General features: G+C 56.6%; 1 pseudogene; it reads right to left on the bottom strand.

The window, feature by feature from the left end:
- Positions 1-13,376: 13,376 nt before the first annotated feature.
- LOC137318233 (equilibrative nucleoside transporter 1-like) overlaps positions 13,377-26,520 on the bottom strand; it is a 93,693-nt pseudogene continuing 80,549 nt past the window's right edge.

The following is a 26,520-nucleotide window of genomic DNA, read 5'->3' as shown; positions in this document are numbered from 1 at the left end:
GTGAATGGGTGTGTGTGAGTGAGAGTGAGAGTGATTGAGTGAGAGTGAATGGGTGTGTGAGAGAGAGTGAGTGAGAGAGAGTGATTGAGTGAGAGTGAATGGGTGTGTGAGAGAGTGAGTGAGAGAGAGTGATTGAGTGAGAGAGTGAATGGGTGTGTGAGAGAGTGAGTGAGAGAGAGTGATTGAGTGAGAGAGTGAATGGGTGTGTGAGTGAGAGAGAGTGATTGAGTGAGAGTGAATGGGTGTGTGAGTGAGAGAGAGTGATTGAGTGAGAGTGAATGGGTGTGTGAGAGAGAGTGAGTGAGAGAGAGTGATTGAGTGAGAGAGTGAATGGGTGTGTGAGAGAAAGAGTGAGTGAGAGAGTGAGAGTGAGAGAGATAGAGAGAATGAGTGATTGAGTGAGAGTGAATGGGTGTGTGAGAGAGAGTGAGTGAGAGAGAGTGATTGAGTGAGAGAGTGAATGGATGTGTGTGAGTGAGAGTGAGAGTGTGAGAGTGAGAGATAGAGAGAATGAGTGATTGAGTGAGAGTGAATGGGTGTGTGAGAGAGAGTGAGAGTGATTGAGTGAGAGAGTGAATGGGTGTGTGAGTGAGAGAGAGTGAGTGAGAGTGAGTGAGAGTGAGAGAGATAGAGAGAATGAGTGATTGAGTGAGAGAGTGAATGGGTGTGTGTGAGTGAGAGTGAGAGTGATTGAGTGAGAGAGTGAATGGGTGTGTGTGAGTGAGAGTGAGAGTGATTGAGTGAATGGGTGTGTGAGTGAGTGAGTGAGAGTGATTGAGTGAGAGTGAATGGGTGTGTGTGAGTGAGAGTGATTGAGTGAGAGTGAATGGGTGTGTGTGAGTGAGAGTGATTGAGTGAGAGTGAATGGGTGTGTGTGAGTGAGAGTGAGTGAGTGAGTGAGTGAGTGAGTGAGTGAGTGAGTGAGTGAGTGAGTGAGTGAGTGAGAGTGAGTGAGTGAGTGAGTGAGAGTGAGTGAGTGAGAGTGAGTGTCTGGCCATGTGTGAAGGTATGTCACAGTCTGGGGACAGTATCATACTCTGCCCTCTGGTGATGTTGGCCACTTACTGTCTCGCTCAGTGCTGATCTCCTCGTCCAAAACACTGAGGCGGCAGAAACGGCTCTGGATCATCACTGTAGCCCGATCACCAGATCTCCACCACTGGGATCATCAGATCCCCATCACCGGGATCACCAGATCAATAAAACTGATGATCTGGTCATTTTCACATTGCTGTTTGTGGGATCTTGCTGTGCGCAAATTGGTTGCGACGTTTTCCACATTACAACAGTGACCGCACGACAAAAAGTACTTCATTGGTGGTAAAGGACTGTGGGACATCCTGAGGTGGTGTAAAGTGCTGTAAATATGAAAGCCTGTCTGCCTGCCAGTCTGTCTTTCTCACATCTCCATTATTGCCAACAAGAGAAATCGGCAAGGAAACAGCTGGCCAATGGGCAGGCACAGAGCAGCTGGTTTTTTTTATTTGTTCATGGGATGTGGGTGTCGCTGGCGAGGCCGGCATTTATTGCCCATCCCTAATTGCCCTTGAGAAGGTGGTGGTGAGCCGCCTTCTTGAACCGCTGCAGTCCGTGTGGTGACGGTTCTCCCACAGTGCTGTTAGGAAGGGAGTTCCAGGATTTTGACCCAGCGACAATGAAGGAACGACGATATATTTCCAAGTCGGGATGGTGTGTGACTTGGAGGGGAACGTGCAGATGGTGTTGTTCCCATGTGCCTGCTGCTCTTGTCCTTCGAGGTGGTAGAGGTCGCGGGTTTGGGAGGTGCTGTCGAAGAAGCCTTGGCGAGTTGCTGCAGTGCATCCTGTGGATGGTACACACTGCAGCCACAGTGCGCCGGTGGTGAAGGGAGTGAATGTTTAGGGTGGTGGATGGGGTGCCACTCAAGCGGGCTGCTTTGTCCTGGATGGTGTCGAGCTTCTTGAGTGTTGTTGGAGCTGCACTCATCCAGGCAAGTGGAGAGTATTCCATCACACTCCTGGCTTGTGCCTTGTAGATGGTGGAAAGGCTTTGGGGAGTCAGGAGGTGAGTCACTCGCCGCAGAATACCCAGCCTCTGACCTGCTCTTGCAGCCACAGTATTTATGTGGCTGGTCCAGTTAAGTTTCTGGTCAATGGTGACTCCCAGGATGTTGATGGTGGGGGATTCGGCAATGGCAATGCCGTTGAATGTCAAGGGGAGGTGGTTAGACTCTCTCTTTTGGAGATGGTCATTGCCTGGCACTTGTCTGGCGCGAATGTTACTTGCCATTTATCAGCCCAAGCCTGGATGTTGTCCAGGTCTTGCTGCATGCGGGCTCGGACTGCTTCATTATCTGAGGGGTTGCGAATGGAACTGAACACTGTGCAATCATCAGCGAACATCCCCATTTCTGACCTTATGATGGAGGGAAGGTCATTGATGAAGCAGCTGAAGATGGTTGGGCCTAGGACACTGCCCTGAGGAACTCCTGCAGCAATGCCCTGGGGCTGAGATGATTGGCCTCCAACAACCACTACCATCTTCCTTTGTGCTAGGTATGACTCCAGCCACTGGAGAGTTTTCCCCCTGATTCCCATTGACTTCAATTTTACTAGGGCTCCTTGGTGCCACACTCGGTCAAATGCTGCCTTGATGTCAAGGGCTGTCACTCTCACCTCACCTCTGGAATTCAGCTCTTTTGTCCATGTTTGGACCAAGGCTGGAATGAGGTCTGGAGCCGAGTGATCCTGGCGGAACCCAAACTGAGCATCAGTGAGCAGGTTATTGGTGAGTAAGTGTCGCTTGATAGCACTGTCGACGACACCTTCCATCACTTTGCTGATGATTGAGAGTAGACTGATGGGGCGGTAATTGGCTGGATTGGATTTGTCCTGCTTTTTGTGCACAGGACATACCTGGGCAATTTTCCACATTGTCGGGTAGATGCGTGTTGTAGCTGGACTGGAACAGCTTGGCTAGAGGCGCAGCTAGTTCTGGAGCACAAGTCTTCAGCACGACAGCTGGGATGTTGTCGGGGCCCATAGCCTTTGCTGTATCCAGTGCACTCAGCTGCTAGTATATTATCGACACCGAACGCATGGTGTAGCAATACTCTCTCAATGGTGTGAGCTTGGGTTCCACACTCATGTCCTGGATTGAATTAGTCCCAGATTTGAAAGCCATTGGCTGCCTGGTTTATGGTGTATCAGCTCAGTGACCACAGCTCATCCTCCTCAAAATAACAAGCAGCTCGACTCAGAATCAACGTGCCAAGCTCTCTCAACCCACAACACACTCACACAGCCCTGCTGAGTGGGGCAAAGTTCACAGTCAGCAGGTCAGGGCGAGGGATAGTGGGGAGATCTGTGTCCCACCTCATCCCCAATCTCAAACAAACCAACACACTTCATCCACACTCCAGAGGGCACTGCCCGTTATCAGAGGGCAAACAGGGCAGCCATTTTGGGCCAGGGGACAGGGGCAGAAGTCCCGATCGTTTGAGCAGAACCTTTTACAGAAATGGAGAGATTTAAAGGAGGACATTTGGCCGATCGTGTCTGTGCTGGATTTTTGGTAGTGCAATCTCAAACTAATCCCACTGCCCCACTCTCTCCCCATAGTCCTGTATCAATCCCAAACTAATCCCACTGCCCCACTCTCTCCCCATAGCCCTGTATCAATCTCAAACTAATCCCACTGCCCGACTCTCTCCCCATAGTCCTGTATCAATCTCAAACTAATCCCACTGCCCCGCTCTCTCCCCATAGCCCTGTATCAATCCCCAAACTAATCCCACTGCCCCGCTCTGTCCCCATAGCCCTGTATCAATCCCCAAACTAATCCCACTGCCCCACTCTCTCCCCATAGTCCTGTATCAATCTCAAACTAATCCCACTGCCCCGCTCTCTCCCCATAGCCCTGTATCAATCTCAAACTAATCCCTCTGCCCCACTCTCTCCCCACAGCCCTGTATCAATCTCAAACTAATCCCACTGCCCCACTCTCTCCCCACAGCCCTGTATCAATCTCAAACTAATCCCACTGCCCCGCTCTCTCCCCATTGCCCTGTATCAATCCCAAACTAATCCCACTGCCCCGCTCTCTCCCCATAGCCCTGTATCAATCCCCAAACTAATCCCACTGCCCCGCTCTCTCCCCATAGCCCTGTATCAATCCCAAAACTAATCCCACTGCCCCACTCTCTCCCCATAGTCCTGTATCAATCCCCAAACTAATCCCACTGCCCCGCTCTCTCCCCATAGCCCTGTATCAATCCCCACACTAATCCCACTGCCCCGCTCTCTCCCCATAGCCCTGTATCAATCCCCAAACTAATCCCACTGCCCCGCTCTCTCCCCATAGCCCTGTATCAATCTCAAACTAATCCCACTGCCCCACTCTTCCCCATCGCCCTGTATCAATCCCCAAACTAATCCCACTGCCCCACTCTCTCCCCATTGCCCTGTATCAATCCCCACACAAATCCCACTGCCCCACTCTCTCTCCATAGCCCTGCATCAATCCCCAAACTAATCCCACTGCCCCACTCTCTCCCCATAGCCCTGTATCAATCCCCAAACTAATCCCACTGCCCCACTCTCTCCCCATAGCCCTGTATCAATCCCCAAACTAATCCCACTGCCCCGCTCTCTCCCCATAGCCCTGTATCAATCCCCAAACTAATCCCACTGCCCCACTCTCTCCCCATAGCCCTGTATCAATCCCCACACTAATCCCACTGCCCCACTCTCTCCCCATAGCCCTGTATCAATCCCCAAACTAATCCCACTGCCCCACTCTCTCCCCATAGCCCTGTATCAATCCCCAAACTAATCCCACTGCCCCGCTCTCTCCCCATAGCCCTGTATCAATCCCCAAACAAATCCCACTGCCCCGCTCTCTCCCCATAGCCCTGTATCAATTCCCAAACTAATCCCACTGCCCCACTCTCTCCCATAGCCCTGTATCAATCCCCAAACTAATCCCACTGCCCCACTCTCTCCCCATAGCCCTGTATCAATCCCCAAACTAATCCCACTGCCCCGCTCTCTCCCCATAGCCCTCTATCAATCCCCAAACTAATCCCACTGCCCCACTCTCTCCCCATTGCCCTGTATCAATCCCCAAACTAATCCCACTGCCCCGCTCTCTCCCCATAGCCCTGTATCAATCCCCAAACTAATCCCACTGCCCCGCTCTCTCCCCATAGCCCTGTATCAATCTCAAACTAATCCCACTGCCCCGCTCTCTCCCCATAGCCCTGTATCAATCCCCAAACTAATCCCACTGCCCCGCTCTGTCCCCATAGCCCTGTATCAATCCCCAAACTAATCCCACTGCCCCACTCTCTCCACATTGCCCTGTATCAATCCCCACACTAATCCCACTGCCCCACTCTCTCCCCATAGCCCTGTATCAATCCCCAAACTAATCCCACTGCCCCGCTCTCTCCCCATAGCCCTGTATCAATCCCCAAACTATTCCCACTGCCCCACTCTCTCCCCACAGCCCTGTATCAATCCCCAAACTAATCCCACTGCCCCACTCTCTCCCCATAGCCCTGTATCAATCCCCAAACTAATCCCACTGCCCCACTCTCTCCCCATAGACCTGTATCAATCCCCAAACTAATCCCACTGCCCCACTCTCTCCCCATAGCCCTGTATCAATCCCCAAACTAATCCCACTGCCCCACTCTCTCCTCATAGACCTGTATCAATCCCCAAACTAATCCCACTGCCCCACTCTCTCCCCATAGACCTGTATCAATCCCCAAACTAATCCCACTGCCCCACTCTCTCCCCACAGCCCTGTATCAATCCCCAAACTAATCCCACTCTCTCCCCATAGCCCTGTATCAATCCCCAAACTAATCCCACTGCCCCACTCTCTCCCCATAGTCCTGTATCAATCTCAAACTAATCCCACTGCCCCGCTCTCTCCCCATAGCCCTGTATCAATCTCAAACTAATCCCTCTGCCCCACTCTCTCCCCACAGCCCTGTATCAATCTCAAACTAATCCCACTGCCCCACTCTCTCCCCACAGCCCTGTATCAATCTCAAACTAATCCCACTGCCCCGCTCTCTCCCCATTGCCCTGTATCAATCCCAAACTAATCCCACTGCCCCGCTCTCTCCCCATAGCCCTGTATCAATCCCCAAACTAATCCCACTGCCCCGCTCTGTCCCCATAGCCCTGTATCAATCCCCAAACTAATCCCACTGCCCCACTCTCTCCCCATAGCCCTGTATCAATCCCCAAACTAATCCCACTGCCCCGCTCTCTCCCCATAGCCCTGTATCAATCCCCACACTAATCCCACTGCCCCGCTCTCTCCCCATAGCCCTGTATCAATCCCCAAACTAATCCCACTGCCCCGCTCTCTCCCCATAGCCCTGTATCAATCTCAAACTAATCCCACTGCCCCACTCTTTCCCATCGCCCTGTATCAATCCCCAAACTAATCCCACTGCCCCACTCTCTCCCCATTGCCCTGTATCAATCCCCACACAAATCCCACTGCCCCACTCTCTCTCCATAGCCCTGTATCAATCCCCAAACTAATCCCACTGTCCCACTCTCTCCCCATAGCCCTGTATCAATCCCCAAACTAATCCCACTGCCCCACTCTCTCCCCATAGCCCTGTATCAATCCCCAAACTAATCCCACTGCCCCGCTCTCTCCCCATAGCCCTGTATCAATCCCCAAACTAATCCCACTGCCCCACACTCTCCCCATAGCCCTGTATCAATCCCCACACTAATCCCACTGCCCCACTCTCTCCCCATAGCCCTGTATCAATCCCCAAACTAATCCCACTGCCCCACTCTCTCCCAATAGCCCTGTATCAATCCCCAAACTAATCCCACTGCCCCGCTCTCTCCCCATAGCCCTGTATCAATCCCCAAACTAATCCCACTGCCCCGCTCTCTCCCCATAGCCCGGTATCAATCCCCAAACTAATCCCACTGCCCCACTCTCTCCCCATTGCCCTGTATCAATCCCCACACGAATCCCACTGCCCCACTCTCTCCCCATAGCCCTGTATCAATCCCCAAACTAATCCCACTGCCCCACTCTCTCCCCATAGCCCTGTATCAATCCCCAAACTAATCCCACTGCCCCGCTCTCTCCCCATAGCCCTGTATCAATCCCCAAACTAATCCCACTGCCCCGCTCTCTCCCCATAGCCCTGTATCAATCCCCAAACTAATCCCACTGCCCCGCTCTCTCCTCATAGCCCTGTATCAATCCCCAAACAAATCCCACTGCCCTGCGCTCTCCCCATAGCCCTGTATCAATCCCCAAACTAATCCCACTGCCCCGCTCTCTCCCCATAGCCCTCTATCAATCCCCAAACTAATCCCACTGCCCCACTCTCTCCCCATTGCCCTGTATCAATCCCCAAACTAATCCCACTGCCCCGCTCTCTCCCCATAGCCCTGTATCAATCCCCAAACTAATCCCACTGCCCCGCTCTCTCCCCATAGCCCTGTATCAATCCCCAAACTAATCCCACTGCCCCACTCTCTCCCCATAGCCCTGTATCAATCTCAAACTAATCCCACTGCCCCACTCTTTCCCCATAGCCCTGTATCAATCCCCAAACTAATCCCACTGCCCCACTCTCTCCCCATAGCCCTGTATCAATCCCCAAACTAATCCCACTGCCCCACTCTCTCCACATTGCCCTGTATCAATCCCCACACTAATCCCACTGCCCCACTCTCTCCCCATAGCCCTGTATCAATCCCCAAACTAATCCCACTGCCCCGCTCTCTCCCCATAGCCCTGTATCAATCCCCAAACTATTCCCACTGCCCCACTCTCTCCCCACAGCCCTGTATCAATCCCCAAACTAATCCCACTGCCCCACTCTCTCCCCATAGCCCTGTATCAATCCCCAAACTAATCCCACTGCCCCACTCTCTCCTCATAGACCTGTATCAATCCCCAAACTAATCCCACTGCCCCACTCTCTCCCCATAGACCTGTATCAATCCCCAAACTAATCCCACTGCCCCACTCTCTCCCCACAGCCCTGTATCAATCCCCAAACTAATCCCACTCTCTCCCCATAGCCCTGTATCAATCCCCAAACTAATCCCACTGCCCCACTCTCTCCCCATAGCCCTGTATCAATCCCCAAACTAATCCCACTGCCCCGCTCTCTCCCCATAGCCCTGTGTCAATCCCCAAACTAATCCCACTGCCCCGCTCTCTCCCCATAGCCCTGTATCAATCCCCACACTAATCCCACTGCCCCACTCTCTCCCCATAGCCCTGTATCAATCCCCAAACTAATCCCACTACCCCGCTCTCTCCCCATAGCCCTGTATCAATCCCCAAACTAATCCCACTGCCCCGCTCTCTCCCCATAGCCCTGTATCAATCCCCACACTAATCCCACTGCCCCACTCTCTCCCCATAGTCCTGTATCAATCTCCAAACTAATCCCATTGGCGCTCTCTCTCCCCATAGTCCTGTATCAATCCCCAAACTAATCCCACTGCCCCACTCTCTCCCCATAGTCCTGTATCAATCTCAAACTAATCCCACTGCCCCACTCTCTCCCCATAGCCCTGTATCAATCCCCAAACTAATCCCACTGCCCCACTCTCTCCCCATAGTCTTGTATCAATCCCCAAACTAATCCCACTGCCCCACTCTCTCCCCATAGCCCTGTATCAATCCCCAAACTAATCCCACTGCCCCGCTCTCTCCCCATAGCCCTGTATCAATCCCCAAACGAATCCCACTGCCCCGCTCTCTCCCATAGCCCTGTATCAATCCCCAAACTAATCCCACTGCCCCACTCTCTCCTCATAGACCTGTATCAATCCCCAAACTAATCCCACTGCCCCACTCTCTCCCCATAGACCTGTATCAATCCCCAAACTAATCCCACTGCCCCACTCTCTCCCCACAGCCCTGTATCAATCCCCAAACTAATCCCACTCTCTCCCCATAGCCCTGTATCAATCCCCAAACTAATCCCACTGCCCCACTCTCTCCCCATAGTCCTGTATCAATCTCAAACTAATCCCACTGCCCCGCTCTCTCCCCATAGCCCTGTATCAATCTCAAACTAATCCCTCTGCCCCACTCTCTCCCCACAGCCCTGTATCAATCTCAAACTAATCCCACTGCCCCACTCTCTCCCCACAGCCCTGTATCAATCTCAAACTAATCCCACTGCCCCGCTCTCTCCCCATTGCCCTGTATCAATCCCAAACTAATCCCACTGCCCCGCTCTCTCCCCATAGCCCTGTATCAATCCCCAAACTAATCCCACTGCCCCGCTCTCTCCCCATAGCCCTGTATCAATCCCCAAACTAATCCCACTGCCCCACTCTCTCCCCATAGCCCTGTATCAATCCCCAAACTAATCCCACTGCCCCGCTCTCTCCCCATAGCCCTGTATCAATCCCCACACTAATCCCACTGCCCCGCTCTCTCCCCATAGCCCTGTATCAATCCCCAAACTAATCCCACTGCCCCGCTCTCTCCCCATAGCCCTGTATCAATCTCAACTAATCCCACTGCCCCACTCTTTCCATCGCCCTGTATCAATCCCCAAACTAATCCCACTGCCCCACTCTCTCCCCATTGCCCTGTATCAATCCCCACACAAATCCCACTGCCCCACTCTCTCTCCATAGCCCTGTATCAATCCCCAAACTAATCCCACTGCCCCACTCTCTCCCCATAGCCCTGTATCAATCTCAAACTAATCCCACTGCCCCGCTCTCTCCCCATAGCCCTGTATCAATCCCCAAACTAATCCCACTGCCCCACTCTCTCCCCATAGCCCTGTATCAATCCCAAACTAATCCCACTGCCCCACTCTCTCCCCACAGCCCTGTATCAATCTCAAACTAATCCCACTGCCCCACTCTCTCCCCATAGCCCTGTATCAATCTCAAACTAATCCCACTGCCCCGCTCTCTCCCCATAGCCCTGTATCAATCCCAAACTAATCCCACTACCCCGCACTCTCCCCATAGCCCTGTATCAATCCCCAAACTAATCCCACTGTCCCGCTCTCTCCCAAGAGCCCTGTATCAATCCCCAAACTAATCCCACTGCCCCGCTATCTCCCCATTGCCCTGTATCAATCCCAAACTAATCCCACTGCCCCGCTCTCTCCCCATAGCCCTGTATCAATCCCCAAACTAATCCCACTGCCCCACTCTCTCCCATAGCCCTGTATCAATCCCCAAACTAATCCCACTGCCCGCTCTCTCCCCATAGCCCTGTATCAATCCCCAAACTAATCCCACTGCCCCGCTCTCTCCCCATAGCCCTGTATCAATCCCCAAACTAATCCCACTGCCCCACTCTCTCCCCACAGCCCTGGATCAATCCCCAAACTAATCCCACTGCCCCACTCTCTCCTCATAGCCCTGTATCAATCCCCAAACTAATCCACTGCCCCACTCTCTCCCCATAGCCCTGTATCAATCCCCAAACTAATCCCACTGCCCCACTCTCTCCCCATAGCCCTGTATCAATCCCCAAACTAATCCCACTGCCCCACTCTCTCCTCATAGCCCTGTATCAATCCCCAAACTAATCCCACTGCCCCGCTCTCTCCCCATAGTCCTGTATCAATCCCCAAACTAATCCCACTGCCCCACTCTCTCCCCATAGCCCTGTATCAATCCCCAAACTAATCCACTGCCCCACTCTCTCCCCATAGTCCTGTATCAATCCCCAAACTAATCCCACTGCCCCACCCTCTCCCCATAGTCCTGTATCAATCCCCACACTAATCCCACTGCCCCGCTCTCTCCCATAGCCCTGTATCAATCCCCAAACTAATCCCACTGCCCCACTCTCTCCCCATAGCCCTGTATCAATCCCCACACTAATCCCACTGCCCCGCTCTCTCCCCATAGCCCTGTATCAATCCCCAAACTAATCCCACTGCCCGCTCTCTCCCCATAGCCCTGTATCAATCTCAAACTAATCCCACTGCCCCACTCTTTCCCATCGCCCTGTATCAATCCCCAAACTAATCCCACTGCCCCACTCTCTCCCCATTGCCCTGTATCAATCCCCACACTAATCCCACTGCCCCACTCTCTCTCCATAGCCCTGTATCAATCCCCAAACTAATCCCACTGCCCCACTCTCTCCCATAGCCCTGTATCAATCCCCAAACTAATCCCACTGCCCCACTCTCTCCCCATAGCCCTGTATCAATCCCCAAACTAATCCCACTGCCCCGCTCTCTCCCATAGCCCTGTATCAATCCCCAAACTAATCCACTGCCCCACTCTCTCCCCATAGCCCTGTATCAATCCCCAAACTAATCCACTGCCCCACTCTCTCCCCATAGCCCTGTATCAATCCCCACACGAATCCCACTGCCCCACTCTCTCCCATAGTCCTGTATCAATCCCCAAACTAATCCCACTGCCCCGCTCTCTCCCCATAGCCCTGTATCAATCCCCAAACTAATCCCACTGCCCCGCTCTCTCCCCATAACCCTGTATCAATCCCCACACTAATCCCACTGCCCACTCTCTCCCATAGCCCTGTATCAATCCCCAAACTAATCCCACTGCCCCACTCTCTCCCCATAGCCCTGTATCAATCCCAAACTAATCCCACTCTCCCACTCTCTCCCCATAGTCCTGTATCAATCTCAAACTAATCCCACTGCCCCACTCTCTCCCCATAGCCCTGTATCAATCCCCAAACTAATCCACTGCCCCGCTCTCTCCCCATAGCCCTGTATCAATCCCCAAACTAATCCCACTGCCCCACTCTCTCCGATAGCCCTGGATCTTCTTCTGCTTGTAATATTTATCCAATTTTCCCTAAAAAGTTGCACTGGTCTCGGCCTCAACCATTCCCTGTGGTGAAACATTCTGACAACACTCCAAACCAGTCATAATTTTAAAAGTTATTGATTGCGCCCTGGTGTGGACAGGAGAGAGAGAGAGAGAGAGAGAGAGAGAGACAGAGAGAGGAGAGCAGGAGACAGAGAGAGAGAGAGAGAGAGAGGAGAGGAGAGCAGGAGACAGAGAGAGAGAGACAGAGAGAGAGGAGAGCAGGAGACAGAGAGAGAGAGAGAGAGAGAGAGAGAGGAGAGCAGGAGACAGAGAGAGGAGAGAGAGAGAGAGAGGAAGAGGAGAGCAGGAGACAGAGAGAGAGAGAGGAGAGAGAGAGAGAGAGAGGAGAGCAGGAGAGAGAGAGAGAGGAGAGCAGGAGACAGAGAGAGAGGAGAGAGAGAGAGAGAGAGGAGAGCAGGAGACAGAGAGAGAGGAGAGAGAGAGAGAGAGAGAGAGAGAGGAGAGCAGGAGACAGAGAGAGAGAGAGAGAGAGAGGAAGAGGAGAGCAGGAGACAGAGAGAGAGAGAGAGAGGAGAGCAGGAGAGAGAGAGAGAGGAGAGAGAGAGAGAGGAGAGAGAGAGAGAGAGAGAGAGGAGAGCAGGAGAGAGAGAGAGAGGAGAGCAGGAGACAGAGAGAGAGGAGAGAGAGAGAGGAGAGCAGGAGACAGAGAGAGAGGAGAGAGAGAGAGAGAGAGAGAGAGAGGAGAGCAGGAGACAGAGAGAGAGGAGAGAGAGAGAGAGAGAGAGAGAGGAGAGCAGGAGACAGAGAGAGAGAGGATGAGAGAGAGAGAGAGAGGAGAGCAGGAGACAGAGAGAGGAGAGAGAGAGAGAGGAGAGCAGGAGCAGAGAGAGAGGAGAGAGAGAGAGAGAGAGAGGAGAGCAGGAGACAGAGAGAGAGGAGAGAGAGAGAGAGAGAGAGAGAGGAGAGAGAGAGAGAGAGAGAGAGAGAGAGGAGAGCAGGAGACAGAGAGAGAGGAGAGAGGAGAGAGAGAGAGAGGAGAGAGGAGAGCAGGAGACAGAGAGAGAGGAGAGAGGAGAGAGAGAGGAGAGCAGGAGACAGAGAGAGAGAGAGAGAGAGAGAGAGGAGAGCAGGAGACGAGAGAGATGAGGAGAGAGAGAGAGAGAGAGAGAGAGAGAGAGGAGAGAGAGAGAGAGGAGAGCAGAGAGAGAGAGAGGAGAGAGAGAGAGAGAGAGAGAGAGAGGAGAGCAGGAGACAGAGAGAGAGAGAGAGAGAGGAGAGCAGGAGACAGAGAGGAGAGGAGAGAGAGAGAGAGAGAGAGGAGCAGGAGACAGAGAGAGGAGGAGAGAGAGAGAGAGAGAGAGAGAGAGGAGAGCAGAGAGCAGAGAGAGGAGAGAGGAGAGAGAGAGAGAGAGAGGAGAGCAGGAGACAGAGAGAGAGAGAGAGAGAGAGAGAGGAGAGCAGGAGACAGAGAGAGAGAGAGAGAGAGAGAGGAGAGGCAGGAGACAGAGAGAGAGAGAGAGAGAGAGGAGAGCAAGGAGACAGAGAGAGAGAGAGAGAGAGAGAGGAGAGCAGGAGACAGAGAGAGGAGAGGAGAGAGAGAGAGAGGAGAGCAGGAGACAGAGAGAGGAGACAGAGAGAGAGAGGAGACAGAGAGAGAGAGGAGAGCAGGACTGGGCCCGGCTCACAGGAGTTGGAGACTGGTGCCGGACAGAAAGGAGCACAGGACTTCCCACTGAGTGCTGGCGTTTTTGAAATGAGCACTTACCCACATGCAGACGGCAGTGAGGCTGCGCCCAGCCAATCAAAGACGTTGAACAGTAAGAAACAGCAATTGGGATGAAATAATTTCCTGCAAATGGAAAGAGGTTTTGTTAATGGCGATGGAGAAACCTTCAACAGCCCCCGCATCCCCCAGCCCCTCCCCCGCATCCCCCAGCCCCTCCTCCTCCCCGCCAGCCCCTCCCCAGCCCCTCCTCCTCCCCGCCAGCCCCCTCATCCCCCCAGCCCCTCCCCCTCCCCGCCAGCCCCTCCTCCGCATCCCCCAGTCCCTCCCCCACCACCCCCCGCCAGCCCCCTCCCCCCCGCATCCCCTCCCCTCCCCCTCCCCCCCCAGCCCCTCCCCCAGCCCCCACCCCCTCCCCCCTCCACCACATCCCCCCAGTCCCTCCACATGTCCAAAAAACACCAAGGGGTCAATTTTCTGGGAAATGACGGGTGTGTTGGGATTGGGACCCTGGGTGTACGGAGCTGACCCAAAACCAGAGGGTCCGGGACAACAGTGAAAGAGCCAAATGTACCTCACTGAGGAACTGAAGGCCCTTCACCTGGGAAAGAGGAAGTGATCAGAAAGATTCAACAACTGACCCGGGCAGCTTCTGATCAGGGAAAAGAAACGAAATAAAGGACATCACAGCGGGGAAAGAAGTTCAAACACAAGGTGAACCGACCTTTCCACCCGGCTCCCATGTCCGATGTCTCCCTTCCCGATGTCCCCCTCTTCACCCCCCCCTCTCTCACCCCACCCCCAATCTTCCCCTCACTCCACCCCCCCCAATCTTCCCACCTCTCTCCCCCCGATCTTCCCCCTCTCTACCCCCCCCCGATCTTCTCTCACTACCTCCTCCCCGATCTTCCCTCTCTCCCTCCCCCATCGTCTTCCCCCTCTCTCCTCCTCCCCCGATCTTCCCCTCTCTACCCCCACCCGATCTTCCTCTCACTACCTCCCCCCGATCTTCCCCTCTCTCTCCTCCCCCCGATCTTCCCCTCTCTCCCTCCCCCCGATCTTCCCCTCTCTCCCTCCCCCCGATCTTCCCCTCTCTCCCTCCCCCCACGATCTTCCCCCTCTCCCCCCCCCGATCTTCCTCTCACTACCCTCCCCCTCCCCCCGATCTTCCCTCTCTCCCTCCCCCCGATCTTCCACTCTCCCTCCCCCCGATCTTCCCCACTCTCCCTCCCCCCGATCTTCCACTCTCCCCCCCCCCCCGATCTTCCCTCTCTCCCTCCCCCGATCTTCTACTCTCCCTCCCCCCCGATCTTCCCCACTCTCCCTCCCCCCGATCTTCCACTCTCCCCCCCCCGATCTTCCCCTCTCTCCCTCCCCCCGATCTTCCCCTCTCTCCCTCCCCCCGATCTTCCCCTCTCTCCCTCCCCCCGATCTTCCCCTCTCTCCCTCCCCCCGATCTTCCCCTCTCTCCCTCCCCCCGATCTTCCCCTCTCTCCCCCCCCCGATCTTCCCCTCTCTCCCTCCCCCGATCTTCCCTCTCTCCCTCCCCCCGATCTTCCCTCTCTCCCCCCCCGATCTTCCCCTCTCTCCCTCCCCCCGATCTTCCCCTCTCTCCCCCCACCGATCTTCCCCTCTCCCCCCCCGATCTTCCCCTCTCGCCCCCCGATCTTCCCCTCTCACCCCCCCCAATCTTCCCTCTCGCCCCCCCGATCTTCCCCTCTCTCCCTCCCCCCCGATCATCCCTCTCCCCCCCCCGATCTTCCCCTCTCCCCCCCCGATCTACCCCTCACTCCCCCCCCGATCTTCCCCTCTCCCCCCCCCGATCTTCCTCTCACTACCTCCCCCCGATCTTCCCCTCTCTCCCTCCCCCCCCGATCTTCCCTCTCCCCCCCCCGATCTTCCTCTCTCCCCCCCCCGATCTTCCTCTCACTACCTCCCCCTGATCTTCCCCTCTCCCCCGATCTTCCCTCTCGCCACCCCCGATCTTCCCCTCTTGCCCCCCGATCTTCCCCTCTCGCCCACCCCGATCATCCCCTCTCTCCCCCCCGATCATCCCCTCTCTCCCCCCGATCTTCCCCTCTCTCCCCCCCGATCTTCCCCTCTCTCCCAACCGATCTTCCCCTCACTACCCCCACCCCGATCTTCCCTCTCGCCCCACCCCGATCATCCCCTCTCTCCCCCCCGATCTTCCCCTCTCTCCCAACCGATCTTCCCCTCACTACCCCCCACCCCGATCTTCCCCTCTCTACCCCCCCCGATCTTCCCCTCTCTCCCCCCCCGATCTTCCCCTCTCTCCCCCCCCGATCTTCCCCTCTCTCCCCCCCGATCTTCCCCTCTCTCCCCCCCCGATCTTCCCCTCTCTCCCCCCCCGATCTTCCCCTCTATCCCCCCCCCGATCTTCCCCTCACTCCCCCCCCCGATCTACCCCTCTCTCCCCCCCCCCCGATCTACCCCTCTCTCCCCCCCCCCGATCTACCCCTCTCTCCCCCCCGATCTTCCCCTCTCTCCCCCCCCGATCTTCCCCTCTCTCCCCCCCCCGATCTTCCCCTCTCTCCCCCCCCGATCTTCCCCTCTCTCCCCCCCGATCTTCCCCTCTCGCCCCCCCCGATCTTCCCCTCTCGCCCCCCCCGATCTTCCACTCTCTCCCCCCTCCCGATCTTACCCTCTCTACCTCCTCCTGATCTTTCCCTCTCTCCCCCCCCCGATCTTCCCCTCTCTCCCACCCCCGATCTTCCCCTCTCTCCCCCCCCCGATCTTCCCCTCTCTCCCCCCCCGATCTTCCCCTCACTACCCCCCCCCGATATTCCCTCTCTACCTCCTCCTGATCTTCCCTCTCTCCCCCCCCGATCTTCCCTCTCTCCCCCCCCCCGATCTTCCCCTCTCTCCCCCCCCCGATCTTCCCCTCTCTCCCCCCCCCGATCTTCCCCTCTCTCCCCCCCCCGATCTTCCCCTCTCTCCCCCCCCCCCGATCTTCCCCTCTCTCCCCCGCCGATCTTCCCCTCACTACACCCCCCCGATCCTCCCCTCTCTACCTCCCCCCGATCTTCGCCTCTCTCCCCACCCCGATCTTCCCCTCTCTCCCCCCCACCCCGATCTTCCACTCTCTCCACCCCCTGATCTTCCCCTCTCTCCCCCCCCAATCTTCCCCTCACTACACCCCCCCCGATCTTCCCCTCTCTACCTCCCCCGATCTTCGCCTCTCTCCCCCCCCCCGATCTTCGCCTCTCTCCCCCCCCCGATCTTCCCCTCTCTCCCCCCCCCCCGATCTTCCCCTCTCTCCCCCCCCGATCTTCCCCTCTCTACCTCCCCCCGATCTTCGCCTCTCTCCCCCCCCCGATCTTCCCCTCTCTCCCCCCCCGATCTTCCCCTCTCTCCCCCCCCCCCCGATCTTCCCCTCTCTCCCCCCCCGATCTTCCCCTCTCTCCACCCCCCGATCTTCCCCTCTCTCCCCCCCCCGATCTTCCCTCTCTCCCCCCCCCGATCTTCCCCTCTCTCCCCCCCCCCGATCTTCCCCCTCTCTCCCCCCCCCGATCTTCCCTCTCTCCACCCCCCCGATCTTCCCCTCTCTCCACCCCCTCCGATCTTACCCTCTCGCCCCCACCACGATCTTCCCCTCTCACCCCCCCGATCTCCCCTCTCCCCCCCCCACCGATCTTCCCCTCTCCCCCGGTCTTCCCCTCTCTCCCCCCCCGATCTTCCCCTCTCTCCCCCCCCCCCCGATCTTCCCCTCTCGCCCCCCCCCCTGATTTTCCCCTCTCGCCTCCCCCCGCCGATCTTCCCCTATCTACGCCCCTCAACACCACCCAAAACAGGACACTGTCCCATCTCCACAGTGAGCTCCCTCTACACCACCCAAAACAGGACACTGTCCCATCTCCACAGTGAGCTCCCTCTACACCACCCAAAACAGGACACTGTCCCATCTCCACAGTGAGCTCCCTCTACACCACCCAAAACAGGACACTGTCCCATCTCCACAGCGAGCTCCCTCTACACCACCCAAAACAGGACACTGTCCCATCTCCACAGCGAGCTCCCTCCACACCACCCAAAACAGGACACTGCCCCATCTCCACAGTGAGCTCCCTCAACACCACCCAAAACAGGACACTGTCCCATCTCCACAGCGAGCTCCCTCTACACCACCCAAAACAGGACACTGTCCCATCTCCACAGCGAGCTCCCTCCACACCACCCAAAACAGGACATTGCCCCATCTCCACAGCGAGCTCCCTCTACACCACCCAAAACAGGACTCTGTCCCATCTCCACAGTGAGCTCCCTCAACACCACCCAAAACAGGACACTGTCCCATCTCCACAGTGAGCTCCCTCTACACCACCCAAAACAGGACACTGTCCCATCTCCACAGCGAGCTCCCTCTACACCACCCAAAACAGGACACTGCCCCATCTCCACAGCGAGCTCCCTCGACACCACCCAAAACAGGACACTGTCCCATCTCCACAGCGAGCTCCCTCTACACCACCCAAAACAGGACACTGTCCATCTCCACAGCGAGCTCCCTCGACACCACCCAAAACAGGACACTGTCCCATCTCCACAGTGAGCTCCCTCTGCATCACCCAAAACAGGACACTGCCCCATCTCCACAGCGAGCTCCCTCTACACCACCCAAAACAGGACACTGCCCCATCTCCACAGCGAGCTCCTCTCCACCACCCAAAACAGGACACTGTCCCATCTCCACAGCGAGCTCCCTCCACACCACCCAAAACAGGACACTGCCCCATCTCCACAGCGAGCTCCCTCTACACCACCCAAAACAGGACACTGTCCCATCTCCACAGCGAGCTCCCTCTACACCACCCAAAACAGGACACTGCCCCATCTCCACAGCGAGCTCCCTCTACACCACCCAAAACAGGACACTGTCCCATCTCCACAGCGAGCTCCCTCTACACCACCCAAAACAGGACACTGTCCCATCTCCACAGTGAGCTCCCTCTACACCACCCAAAACAGGACACTGTCCCATCTCCACAGCGAGCTCCCTCTACACCACCCAAAACAGGACACTGTCCCATCTCCACAGCGAGCTCCCTCGACACCACCCAAAACAGGACACTGTCCCATCTCCACAGCGAGCTCCCTCCACACCACCCAAAACAGGACACTGTCCATCTCCACAGGGAGCTCCCTCTCCATCACCCAAAACAGGACACTGTCCCATCTCCACAGAGAGCTCCCTCCACACCACCCAAAACAGGACACTGTCCCATCTCCACAGGGAGCTCCCTCTCCATCACCCAAAACAGGACACTGTCCCATCTCCACAGCGAGCTCCCTCCACACCACCCAAAACATGACAGTGTCCCATCTCCACAGTGAGCTCCCTCTACACCACCCAAAACAGGACACTGTCCCATCTCCACAGAGAGCTCCCTCTACACCACCCAAAACATGACAGTGTCCCATCTCCACAGTGAGCTCCCTCTACACCACCCAAAACATGACAGTGTCCCATCTCCACAGTGAGCTCCCTCTACACCACCCAAAACAGGACACTGTCCCATCTCCACAGCAAGCTCCCTCTACACCACCCAAAACAGGACACTGTCCCATCTCCACAGCAAGCTCCCTCTACACCACCCAAAACAGGACACTGCCCCATCTCCACAGTGAGCTCCCTCTACACCACCCAAAACAGGACACTGTCCCATCTCCACAGCGAGCTCCCTCTACACCACCCAAAACAGGACACTGTCCCATCTCCACAGAGAGCTCCCTCTACACCACCCAGAACAGGACACTGTCCCATCTCCACAGAGAGCTCCCTCGACACCACCCAAAACAGGACACTGTCCCATCTCCACAGCGAGCTCCCTCCACACCACCCAAAACAGGACACTGTCCCATCTCCACAGTGAGCTCCCTCAACACCACCCAAAACAGGACACTGTCCCATCTCCACAGTGAGCTCCCTCTACACCACCCAAAACAGGACACTGTCCCATCTCCACAGCGAGCTCCCTCTACACCACCCAAAACAGGACACTGCCCCATCTCCACAGCGAGCTCCCTCTACACCACCCAAAACAGGACACTGTCCCATCTCCACAGCGAGCTCCCTCTGCACCACCCCAAACAGGACACTGTCCCATCTCCACAGCGAGCTCCCTCCACACCACCCAAAACAGGACACTGTCCCATCTCCACAGCGAGCTCCCTCTACACCACCCAAAACAGGACACTGTCCCATCTCCACAGCGAGCTCCCTCTACACCACCCAAAACAGGACACTGTCCCATCTCCACAGCGAGCTCTCTCTACACCACCCAAAACAGGACACTGTCCCATCTCCACAGCGAGCTCCCTCTACACCACCCAAAACAGGACACTGTCCCATCTCCACAGCGAGCTCCCTCTGCACCACCCAAAACAGGACACTGTCCCATCTCCACAGCGAGCTCCCTCAACACCACCCAAAACAGGACACTGCCCCATCTCCACAGCGAGCTCCCTCTACACCACCCCAAAAAAGGACACTGCCCCATCTCCACAGCGAGCTCCCTCTACACCACCCAAAACAGGACACTGTCCCATCTCCACAGTGAGCTCCCTCCACACCACCCCAAAACAGGACACTGTCCCATCTCCACAGCGAGCTCCCTCCACACCACCCCAAAACAGGACACTGTCCCATCTCCACAGCGAGCTCCCTCCACACCACCCAAAACAGGACACTGTCCCATCTCCACAGCGAGCTCCCTCTACACCACACAAAACAGGACACTGTCCCATCTTCACAGCGAGCTCCCTCTACACCACCCAAAACAGGACACTGTCCCATCTCCACAGCGAGCTCCCTCTACACCACCCCAAAAAAGGACACTGCCCCATCTCCACAGCGAGCTCCCTCCACACCACCCAAAACAGGACACTGTCCCATCTCCACAGCGAGCTCCCTCCACACCACCCAAAACAGGACACTGTCCCATCTCCACAGCGAGCTCCCTCTACACCACCCAAAACAGGACACTGTCCCATCTCCACAGAGAGCTCCCTCCACACCACCCAAAACACGACACTGTCCCATCTCCACAGCGAGCTCCCTCCACACCACCCAAAACAGGACACTGTCCCATCTCCACACCGAGCTCCCTCTACACCACCCAAAACAGGACACTGTCCCATCTCCACACCGAGCTCCCTCTACACCACCCAAAACAGGACACTGTCCCATCTCCACAGCGAGCTCCCTCCACACCACCCAAAACAGGACACAGTCCCATCTCCACAGCGAGCTCCCTCTACACCACCCAAAACAGGACACTGTCCCATCTCCACAGTGAGCTCCCTCGACACCACCCAAAACAGGACACTGTCCCATCTCCACAGCGAGCTCCCTCGACACCACCCAAAACAGGACACTGTCCCATCTCCACAGCGAGCTCCCTCCACACCACCCAAAACAGGACACTGTCCCATCTCCACAGCGAGCTCCCTCAACACCACCCAAAACAGGACACTGTCCCATCTCCACAGTGAGCTCCCTCCACACCACCCCAAAACAGGACACTGTCCCATCTCCACAGCGAGCTCCCTCCACACCACCCCAAAACAGGACACTGTCCCATCTCCACAGCGAGCTCCCTCCACACCACCCAAAACAGGACACTGTCCCATCTCCACAGCGAGCTCCCTCTACACCACCCAAAACAGGACACTGTCCCATCTCCACAGCGAGCTCCCTCTACATCACCCAAAACAGGACACTGTCCCATCTCCACAGCGAGCTCCCTCTACACCACCCAAAACAGGACACTGTCCCATCTCCACAGCGAGCTCCCTCTACACCACCCAAAACAGGACACTGTCCCATCTCCACAGCGAGCTCCCTCTACACCACCCCAAAAAAGGACACTGCCCCATCTCCACAGCGAGCTCCCTCCACACCACCCAAAACAGGACACTGTCCCATCTCCACAGCGAGCTCCCTCTGCACCACCCAAAACAGGACACTGTGCCATCTCCACAGCGAGCTCCCTCCACACCACCCAAAACAGGACACTGTCCCATCTCCACAGCGAGCTCCCTCCACACCACCCAAAACAGGACACTGTCCCATCTCCACAGCGAGCTCCCTCCACACCACCCAAAACAGGACACTGTCCCATCTCCACAGCGAGCTCCCTCTACACCACCCAAAACAGGACACTGTCCCATTTCCACAGCAAGCTCCCTCTACACCACCCAAAACAGGACACTGTCCCATCTCCACAGCGAGCTCCCTCCACACCACCCCAAAACAGGACACTGTCCCATCTCCACAGAGAGCTCCCTCCACACCACCCCAAAACAGGACACTGTCCCATCTCCACAGCGAGCTCCCTCCACACCACCCAAAACAGGACACTGTCCCATCTCCACAGCGAGCTCCCTCTACACCACCCAAAACAGGACACTGTCCCATCTACACAGCGAGCTCCCTCTACACCACCCAAAACAGGACACTGTCCCATCTCCACAGCGAGCTCCCTCGACACCACCCAAAACAGGACACTGCCCCATCTCCACAGCGAGCTCCCTCTACACCACCCAAAACAGGACACTGTCCCATCTCCACAGCGAGCTCCCTCCACACCACCCAAAACAGGACACTGCCCCATCTCCACAGCGAGCTCCCTCCACACCACCCAAAACAGGACACTGTCCCATCTCCACAGCGAGCTCCCTCTACACCACCCAAAACAGGACACTGTCCCATCTCCACAGCGAGCTCCCTCCACACCACCCAAAACAGGACACTGTCCCATCTCCACAGCGAGCTCCCTCTACACCACCCAAAACAGGACACTGTCCCATCTCCACAGCGAGCTCCCTCTACACCACCCAAAACAGGACACTGTCCCATCTCCACAGCGAGCTCCCTCTACACCACCCAAAACAGGACACTGTCCCATCTCCACAGCGAGCTCCCTCTACACCACCCAAAACAGGACACTGTCCCATCTCCACAGCGAGCTCCCTCCACACCACCCAAAACAGGACACTGTCCCATCTCCACAGCGAGCTCCCTCTACACCACCCAAAACAGGACACTGTCCCATCTCCACAGCGAGCTCCCTCGACACCACCCAAAACAGGACACTGTCCCATCTCCACAGAGAGCTCCCTCCACACCACCCCAAAACAGGACACTGTCCCATCTCCACAGCGAGCTCCCTCTACACCACCCAAAACAGGACACTGTCCCATCTCCACAGCGAGCTCCCTCTACACCACCCAAAACAGGACACTGTCCCATCTCCACAGCGAGCTCCCTCTACACCACCCCAAAACAGGACACTGTCCCATCTCCACAGCGAGCTCCCTCTACACCACCCAAAACAGGACACTGTCCCATCTCCACAGCGAGCTCCCTCTCCACCACCCAAAACAGGACACTGTCCCATCTCCACAGCGAGCTCCCTCCACACCACCCAAAACAGGACACTGCCCCATCTCCACAGCGAGCTCCCTCTACACCACCCTAAACAGGACACTGCCCCATCTCCACAGCGAGCTCCCTCTGCACCATCCAAAACAGGACACTGCCCCATCTCCACAGCGAGCTCCCTCTACACCACCCAAAACAGGACACTGTCCCATCTCCACAGTGAGCTCCCTCTACACCACCCAAAACAGGACACTGCCCCATCTCCACAGCGAGCTCACTCGACACCACCCAAAACAGGACACTGTCCCATCTCCACAGCGAGCTCCCTCTACACCACCCAAAACAGGACACTGTCCCATCTCCACAGCGAGCTCCCTCTACACCACCCAAAACAGGACACTGTCCCATCTCCACAGCGAGCTCCCTCTACACCACCCAAAACAGGACACTGTCCCATCTCCACAGCGAGCTCCCTCGACACCACCCAAAACAGGACACTGTCCCATCTCCACAACGAGCTCCCTCGACACCACCCAAAACAGGACACTGTCCCATCTCCACAGCGAGCTCCCTCGACACCACCCAAAACAGGACACTGTCCCATCTCCACAGCGAGCTCCCTCTACACCACCCCAAAACAGGACACTGTCCCATCTCCACAGCGAGCTCCCTCTACACCACCCAAAACAGGACACTGTCCCATCTCCACAGCGAGCTCCCTCTACACCACCCAAAACAGGACACTGTCCCATTTCCACAGCAAGCTCCCTCTACACCACCCAAAACAGGACACTGTCCCATCTCCACAGCGAGCTCCCTCCACACCACCCCAAAACAGGACACTGTCCCATCTCCACAGAGAGCTCCCTCCACACCACCCCAAAACAGGACACTGTCCCATCTCCACAGCGAGCTCCCTCCACACCACCCAAAACAGGACACTGTCCCATCTCCACAGCGAGCTCCCTCTACACCACCCAAAACAGGACACTGTCCCATCTACACAGCGAGCTCCCTCTACACCACCCAAAACAGGACACTGTCCCATCTCCACAGCGAGCTCCCTCGACACCACCCAAAACAGGACACTGCCCCATCTCCACAGCGAGCTCCCTCTACACCACCCAAAACAGGACACTGTCCCATCTCCACAGCGAGCTCCCTCCACACCACCCAAAACAGGACACTGCCCCATCTCCACAGCGAGCTCCCTCCACACCACCCAAAACAGGACACTGTCCCATCTCCACAGCGAGCTCCCTCTACACCACCCAAAACAGGACACTGTCCCATCTCCACAGCGAGCTCCCTCCACACCACCCAAAACAGGACACTGTCCCATCTCCACAGCGAGCTCCCTCTACACCACCCAAAACAGGACACTGTCCCATCTCCACAGCGAGCTCCCTCTACACCACCCAAAACAGGACACTGTCCCATCTCCACAGCGAGCTCCCTCTACACCACCCAAAACAGGACACTGTCCCATCTCCACAGCGAGCTCCCTCTACACCACCCAAAACAGGACACTGTCCCATCTCCACAGCGAGCTCCCTCCACACCACCCAAAACAGGACACTGTCCCATCTCCACAGCGAGCTCCCTCTACACCACCCAAAACAGGACACTGTCCCATCTCCACAGCGAGCTCCCTCGACACCACCCAAAACAGGACACTGTCCCATCTCCACAGAGAGCTCCCTCCACACCACCCCAAAACAGGACACTGTCCCATCTCCACAGCGAGCTCCCTCTACACCACCCAAAACAGGACACTGTCCCATCTCCACAGCGAGCTCCCTCTACACCACCCAAAACAGGACACTGTCCCATCTCCACAGCGAGCTCCCTCTACACCACCCCAAAACAGGACACTGTCCCATCTCCACAGCGAGCTCCCTCTACACCACCCAAAACAGGACACTGTCCCATCTCCACAGCGAGCTCCCTCTCCACCACCCAAAACAGGACACTGTCCCATCTCCACAGCGAGCTCCCTCCACACCACCCAAAACAGGACACTGCCCCATCTCCACAGCGAGCTCCCTCTACACCACCCTAAACAGGACACTGCCCCATCTCCACAGCGAGCTCCCTCTACACCATCCAAAACAGGACACTGCCCCATCTCCACAGCGAGCTCCCTCTACACCACCCAAAACAGGACACTGTCCCATCTCCACAGTGAGCTCCCTCTACACCACCCAAAACAGGACACTGCCCCATCTCCACAGCGAGCTCACTCGACACCACCCAAAACAGGACACTGTCCCATCTCCACAGCGAGCTCCCTCTACACCACCCAAAACAGGACACTGTCCCATCTCCACAGCGAGCTCCCTCTACACCACCCAAAACAGGACACTGTCCCATCTCCACAGCGAGCTCCCTCTACACCACCCAAAACAGGACACTGTCCCATCTCCACAGCGAGCTCCCTCGACACCACCCAAAACAGGACACTGTCCCATCTCCACAGCGAGCTCCCTCTACACCACCCAAAACAGGACACTGTCCCATCTCCACAGTGAGCTCCCTCTACACCACCCAAAACAGGACACTGTCCCATCTCCACAACGAGCTCCCTCGACACCACCCAAAACAGGACACTGTCCCATCTCCACAGCGAGCTCCCTCGACACCACCCAAAACAGGACACTGTCCCATCTCCACAGCGAGCTCCCTCTACACCACCCCAAAACAGGACACTGTCCCATCTCCACAGCGAGCTCCCTCTACACCACCCAAAACAGGACACTGTCCCATCTCCACAGCGAGCTCCCTCTACACCACCAAAAACAGGACACTGCCCCATCTCCACAGAGAGCTCCCTCTACACCACCCAAAACAGGACACTGTCCCATCTCCACAGCGAGCTCCCTCGACACCACCCAAAACAGGACACTGTCCCATCTCCACAGCGAGCTCCCTCGACACCACCCTAAACAGGACACTGTCCCATCTCCACAGCGAGCTCCCTCCACACCACCCAAAACAGGACACTGTCCCATCTCCACAGCGAGCTCCCTCGACACCACCCAAAACAGGACACTGTCCCATCTCCACAGCGAGCTCCCTCTACACCACCCCAAAACAGGACACTGTCCCATCTCCACAGCGAGCTCCCTCTACACCACCCAAAACAGGACACTGTCCCATCTCCACAGCGAGCTCCCTCCACACCACCCAAAACAGGACACTGCCCCATCTCCACAGCGAGCTCCCTCTACACCACCCCAAAACAGGACACTGTCCCATCTCCACAGCGACCTCCCTCTACACCACCCAAAACAGGACACTGTCCCATCTCCACAGCGAGCTCCCTCGACACCTCCCAAAACAGGACCCTGCCCCATCTCCACAGAGAGCTCCCTCTACACCACCCAAAACAGGACACTGTCCCATCTCCACAGCGAGCTCCCTCGACACCACCCTAAACAGGACACTGTCCCATCTCCACAGCGAGCTCCCTCGACACCACCCAAAACAGGACACTGTCCCATCTCCACAGCGAGCTCCCTCGACACCACCCAAAACAGGACACTGTCCCATCTCCACAGAGAGCTCCCTCGACACCACCCAAAACAGGTCACTGTCCCATCTCCACA

Source organism: Heptranchias perlo, unplaced genomic scaffold, assembly GCF_035084215.1.
Source record: "Heptranchias perlo isolate sHepPer1 unplaced genomic scaffold, sHepPer1.hap1 HAP1_SCAFFOLD_673, whole genome shotgun sequence".
Lineage (NCBI taxonomy): Eukaryota > Metazoa > Chordata > Chondrichthyes > Hexanchiformes > Hexanchidae > Heptranchias > Heptranchias perlo.
The sequence above is the reverse complement of the archived record's forward strand: the minus strand, read 5'-3'. Positions and strand labels throughout refer to the sequence as shown.